A 7029-nucleotide genomic window follows, 5' to 3' on the forward strand; every position below is an offset into this window, starting at 1 on the left:
GGGCACACACTATAATGCGTACTCCTACAATAATAAATAAAGACTAGAAAACAATTTCGAATAGGGCACACTCATGTGAATTTGAATACTAGTATCATATAGATAAAAAAATAACATTTTAGTATACACAAAATATAAAATATACACTAAAATATAAAATTTAGGACACAATCATGCTATGAAAATATAGTGGTTTTCAAAGAGTGCTAGTGCACTATAGTGCGAGCATGCTATTAAAATATAGTAGTTTAAATAAAAAACACATGCTATAGTGGACACACACTATAATGCGTACTCCTATAATAATAAATAAAGACTAGAAAACAATTTCGAATAGGGCACACTCATGTGAATTTGAATACTAGTATCATATAGATAAAAAAATAACATTTCAATATACACAAAATATAAAATATACACTAAAATATAAAATTTAGGGCACAATCATGCCAATTTGAGCTCTCTCTCTCTCTACGTTATCCTTAGACATATTATATGATCAAATAGATCAAAATAGATCATAAGATATCTTGTGACCTCTTTTGACCTATTTGAAGCATTATATATGTGCTAAGGGATCCTTGGACCCCTTAAAACAAATATTATTCAAATGAATGGGTTAAAAGAGGCCATAGGGTAACCCATGACCACTTTTGACCTTTTTGATCCATTATATGTTTGCTAAGGGATCCCTTGGCCTCTCTAGACACACATTATGCGATTGAATGGGCCAAAAAGGGTTATAGAGTACTCTATGACCATTTTGACCCATTGTAATGTTAAGATGTCTGTCAAGGGGTTCTCAATGCCTTTCAAACACACATTGTATGATCAAATGGGTCAAAAGGGGTCATAGTGTATCCTATAACTTCTTTTGACCTATTTGAATAATTATATATGTATTAAGAGGTTCTTAGACCTCTTAACATAAATATTATAATGGATCGAAGGAGTGATAGAGTACCCTAAGACCCCTTTGGTAACATCCCTCATTTTCTATCATTGTTGACTTAGTTGTTAAAGTCCTAAATGACTCTCCTATACATGTGTTAGCCCTTATTTGAAAACTTAAAATGCAATACTTTGATACATTGAGTAATTGATTATGCCAAGTTGTAACAATTTTCTACTTGCAATGATGATGATTTATTTGCTCTTAGTTACTTAATGAAATTAGTTTTATGATGATGTCATATGGTGTGTCTTAGAAAGATGTTATTATGTCCTCATGATGATGAGATGTGTTAGCCCTTATTTTATTATAAATATTTAATTAATAATAATTGAAGAATAACCTTTTATTATTATTATTAACTTAAATAGTAAACTACATTCTAAATAGTGCTTGCACTAATTAATAAAGTGAATAAAAATAAAATAAAAGAATATTTTAATTTAAAAAGTTCCTTAAGTGTGCATGAAGGGATTAAATAATTAAAATATTAATATTTTTAGTAAAGTTAGTGGCTTTTAATAATTGGAGAATAGAAACCCTAGTGAGGGTTATGGTTCTTTACAAGAGGTTTTATAGTTCATTGGAGAGAGACACTGATTTTGAGGAGAAAATTTTAGAATTGGAGTAAAAGAATCGGTGAAGGTTTTAGAGGGTTTGGATTTGCATGCATTCACACATTATTCCAGATTTTTGTTGTTGAGGTAGGGATTGAAAACCCATTGTATAATTTTATTGAAAGACTTGTCTACTTTGTGTCTTCTTGGGTGCTTGCATAATGTTTATTAATTTATTATATTGATTTTTGCATAAAGAATTATCTTGTAGATTTTGAAAAGGAAAACTTATTGATCAAGAAAACTTGAGTTAGGAAAACTATGGAAAATTTTGAAAAATTGTTATGACTATATTTTTTTTTAAACCTTTCTAATATAGGGAAAATTCAATTATAGAAAATTGGAAGAAAACACCAAATTGAATAGCCAGAGTTTCAACTTAAATTTTCCATTAGAACCGTGTGATTATCATTAATTTTCTAAATAAAGATAAATATTCTTCTTATATCTAAAATAATTTAGTTACAAAATTTATTGGAGAAGTGAAAGGTTAATTAAGAGGAAAACATGTTATAACTAAACTTATACATGCATGTGAAAACAAATATATTAAAGATAGAAAACAAAATATATTATGGGTGCATGATCTAAGAGACCAAATGTACGTAAAAAATACTAATTGTATGTTTATTTTTATTTTATAAAAATATAATATAATTTTTAAATTTATTTATATATTTTTAAAAAAAATTCATGATTAATTACTAAATTCGTAAGAAAAAATTAAAAATTAAATAAATAAACTCTATTTATTTTTATAAATTGTTTTTTAATATCAATTAATTTCAAAACTTAGTGGCATATAACATTTTATATATTAGTTAATGCAAGTGGAGTTACAACTTAATAAATATATAATTGTGACTCAGTTATATTTTAAAAGAAATTATAGTGGAGCTCACTATATAGTCATCTAGTTATGAATATTTAATATTATGAGAGAAATTGTAGATAACATAATTATAATTATAATTTCAATTTTGAGTTATCTCTAGTTGCATTATGAATTAAAGGGAAAGTAGATATTAATATTGAACTAAAATAAAAGTCAAATTAATATTTTAGAAATAAATTTGGTATTAATATTTAATCTAATAGTATACATTTATGTTATTAAATAAATAATTTATCATTTATGATTATTTTAATTAATAACATGATAATGTTGTATGATATTTTATATGCACAAAGAGATTTGACATTTAAATAGTTATTTATTTAAATAAGTATATAATCATAATAATTTATATTGACATATATATTCTTACTTTATTTCTAAACACATCTTTATGACCCAATCTAAATAAGAGAAATCGATGGAATTAAACCATATGGATGAAAACTATGTGTTTTCTTAAATATTCTATTTATAGTCTTGTGATTGTTTTCTTTGTGAGTTGTGTACTTGGCCAAGTTAGGATGTGCACCAGAGGCTTTTTTTAGATTTCTTTTATGATTATCAGACTTGATGCAAAGATGTACTTTATGATTTAAATTGAGATTTATATTTTAAGAGCTTTATGATATTGAGCATTTATGAGAACTTGGGTTTTAAGAACCAATGTTATTTTTGGGTTGCCTATTAAGGATTTGAATTTGATCAATATTATTTTTGTGGTATGGAACACAATTGTGGTTTATAAAATTTGGGAAGGTAGTCTAGTTGCATGTCTATGGGAGTGGCTCACATGGGGGTCAAGGCCAAAAGTGGTTGCCAATGTAACTCATTATAAGTTGTGTAATAAGTGATAACATAGTAATTAAAATCTTTAGAAAACATTAAAAAGAAAAGTTAGAAATTTTTCCTCACCTTTGTCTTGAGTACTTGTATAGGCTAAGGATGAGAATGGGATGATACCCAGTGAGAAGTATAAATGGTTTGCCTCATCTTTGTGAGAAAATATTTTGGTCCTACATCTGTCATGTTGAGGGTCTAGGGTTTAAAATGACAAGTCTAGAGTAACTCAATGCTTGAGGGTCAGGGTTCTAATGAGAGACAAGTCTAGGGTAACTTAAGTAGTTTAACCATGTGATGCCACTCCCTAGTATGTAACCTGAGTCTCCTCCATAGATTTTGTGTTTGCCTCTAGTGGTGTATTTATTGGTAGTATTTTATTGTTAGATGTATCTATTGTTGATGATTTGTTGTCATTGATGAAAGTTGTTGATTTGTTAGTTGTTGTACTTTTGAAATGTGACTTTTGACTTGAAGTGTGTAACGCCCCACCAGGGAACCCCAAAAGAAATCAACTTACAATGCAACTAAGTTTGCTAAACAATTTTTTTAAAAGATTGAAACAATAAGAGATAACATAGTGGAAGCAATAACTCACATACATACAAAATCAATACATTAATAGTTACATCTCTTAAGGATTCCATGACATTGAATCACATACATAAGTTTTAATAAGATTTAATCTGAAAATTAAACGAACTCCATGCCATAGAATAACCATATGTACATAAACACACCTAAAAAAATATAAAAGTACATAAGATGTCACATGGCATAAAAAGAATGCATAATCGTCCTCTATACAAGTCATAGGGTATGAAATGCTAAAAGAACATACATCATGATAAGATACAACATCCCATCGGATCTCAAATAATCAAAGTATGATATACCAGAATATGACAATAGAATATAATCACAAGACAAGAAGAATATAGCAACTACACAAGGTACATCCAACTGTCGGATCTCAATGGCATAAAAAACACTACCACTTGACCTCATGGAACCTACATAACCCACTCCCACCATCCTAAGGTGATAAGCCCAAGTCCCAAATAGATAACAATCCAAAAGTCAAGCAAGAATCTAGATCAAGGAATCATGATAGCAATCTATTTCTAAGGTACCAGGTACACAAGTAACATCTAATCTCAAAGGCAAAAAAGACATGTAGGAAACCTAATATTCATGTGGGCAAGTGTCATCACATGAGCCAACTCTAAGGTTACCTTAGCAACCTCTTTGGATTATGCCCCCCTAGTGACTCTATGTGGCATCAATATCTGTTCTTACAAATAAGGCATACTAACGAGGCAAAGTTGCAACCAAGCATCCTCTCTACTCCTATCCTAGCCTGAACTAGAACTCGAGGCATGGGCGAGGGAAATTATTAACTCTTATTAATTTGTTCTAACCTATTTAATGAAATGTTATGGCTTAGTAATACATCTTACAATGGGTTACCCAAGAAGCCTCTTTAGAGCTCCAACCTCCATTGCAAGCCATTTCCCAACATACACATAGATAACCCACCCTAAGCTCATAAAAATGTACCTTGTAAAAGCATAATATTCACCTTAGTCCTATACAAGCAACTAGAAAGCACCAATATATAAATCACAATATTCACCTCAGTCCTATACAAGCAACTAGAAAGCAACAATAGATAACTGGTTGAAAACTTCAAAGGTTACACCAAGAAAATCATAATACATGAGCTTAAAAAAAAATGCGATCTCATCACACAAACACGTGGATATAGCACATTGGTTGGGAATAAACTAATCGGGACTAAACAACATCACAAAAATAACCACTTCCCAAGCCTCTGGAAAACATCCCTATCCGGTCAAACTACCAGGTTTCCCCCAAACCCACCACAAAATGAAACATGACATCTCAACATGCATTTAAAACAAGTGTAGTTATTTAGTTTTTTTTAAGTTTTTAATTTATTTTAGTTTAAATATAATTCAGAAAAATTGATTTGTGTCAAATTCAAGTTTATGTTTTATAAGTGTATCACAATTGGATAAATGTTATCAATCATGCAATATTATCATGTTATTTATTTAAATTATCTTTAATCATGAATAATTTAATAAATAACATAAATGTATATTATCAGATTAAATCTTAATATCGATTTCATTACTAAAATATTAATTTGACTTCTATTAAAGTCTAATATTAATATTTACTTTTCTTTTAATTCATAATGAAACTTGAGATAATTCAGACTTGAAATTATAATTATAATTAAGTTATCTACAATTTCTCTCATAATATTAAATATTTATAACTAGTTTTTATAACTAGATGACTATATAGTGAACTTCACTATATCTTCTCTTAAAATATAACTAAATTACAATTATTTATTTATTGACTTCCCACTTGTATTAATAAATATAAAATCATTTATATGCAACTAATAGTTTAACTAAAGATAAAAATTCTTTAATACCAACATCCACTTTATAACTAAATGAGTAGTATTAATTTAATTTTTGAAATTAATAAATAATAATAATTTTTTAATTAATATTTTTTAAAAAGTTCAGAATAATAAATAATTCCAAAAAAAAGTTTTTTTTAAATTAAATAAATCATAAAATTGAATTTTAAGAATTAATAAATAATCATTAATTTTTGTTTTTTATATTTTTAGCTAAATAAATCCGAAAACTATATTATATCTTTATAAAATAAAAATTAATATACAATTAGTATTTTCAAATGCATTTGATACCTCAAATCATGCATCCATACTATACTTAGTTTTCTATTTTTAGTATATATATTTTCACATACATGCATAAGTTTAGCTACAATATGTTTTTCTCTCAATTAATCTTTTACTTTTCCAATAAATTTTGCAATTAAATTGTTTTAAATATAAGAAGAATAATTATCTTTATTTAGAAAACTCATAATAATCACATGACAAATTTAAAGTTCAAACCCCAGTTGTTCAATTTATTGTTTTCTTCCAATTTTTTGTAATCGAATTAGAAAGGGTTTTAAAAGAATATAGTCAATAATTTTCTAATTTTTTCTACAATTTTCCTCAGTCACGTTTTATGTATTAATAAGGTCTCCTTTTCAAAATATACAACATAATTATTTATCCAAAGATTAATACAATAAGTTAATAAGCATTATGCAAGCACGTAGGAAGACACAAAGTAGACATATTTTTCAATAAAATTAAACAATGGGTTTTCAAACCCTACCTCAAAACAAGCTAAAATTTAAGACAACCTATGAATGCATACAAATCTAAACCATCTAAAACTTTCAACAATTCTGTTGCTCCATTTCCAAATTTTGCTCTCCAAAACCTGTCGAAGAAATGAGCTCTAATCTCCTAATAAAGAATTTCTCAACCTAAAGTTTCGGTTGTATGAGCATGCAAAAGTCATTCTTTTTTTAATTCTAATTAACTTAATTCTTTGTGCATACTTTTTGCATATTATTTTTAGAGCAATAAACAGTTGAAGCCTAGATTAGTTTTTATTTATAATTAATTTTTTTCGTGTTACACTCAAATGAATTTGAACCCAAGAGCTCCCACATAAGAACCTCACAAGTTACCATTGTGTTGCAGGCTCTTGCCTCATACTTTTTGTGTTTTAATTATAATAAAGTTGATTTAAATCATTCTCACTTTATTTTTCTTAAATAATAAGATGTATTTAGAAAGTATATTTATTAAT

This window comes from Cupressus sempervirens, chromosome 4, assembly GCF_028749045.1.
Source record: "Cupressus sempervirens isolate cs-2001-9-10 chromosome 4, ASM2874904v1, whole genome shotgun sequence".
Classification (NCBI taxonomy): Eukaryota; Viridiplantae; Streptophyta; class Pinopsida; order Cupressales; family Cupressaceae; genus Cupressus; species Cupressus sempervirens.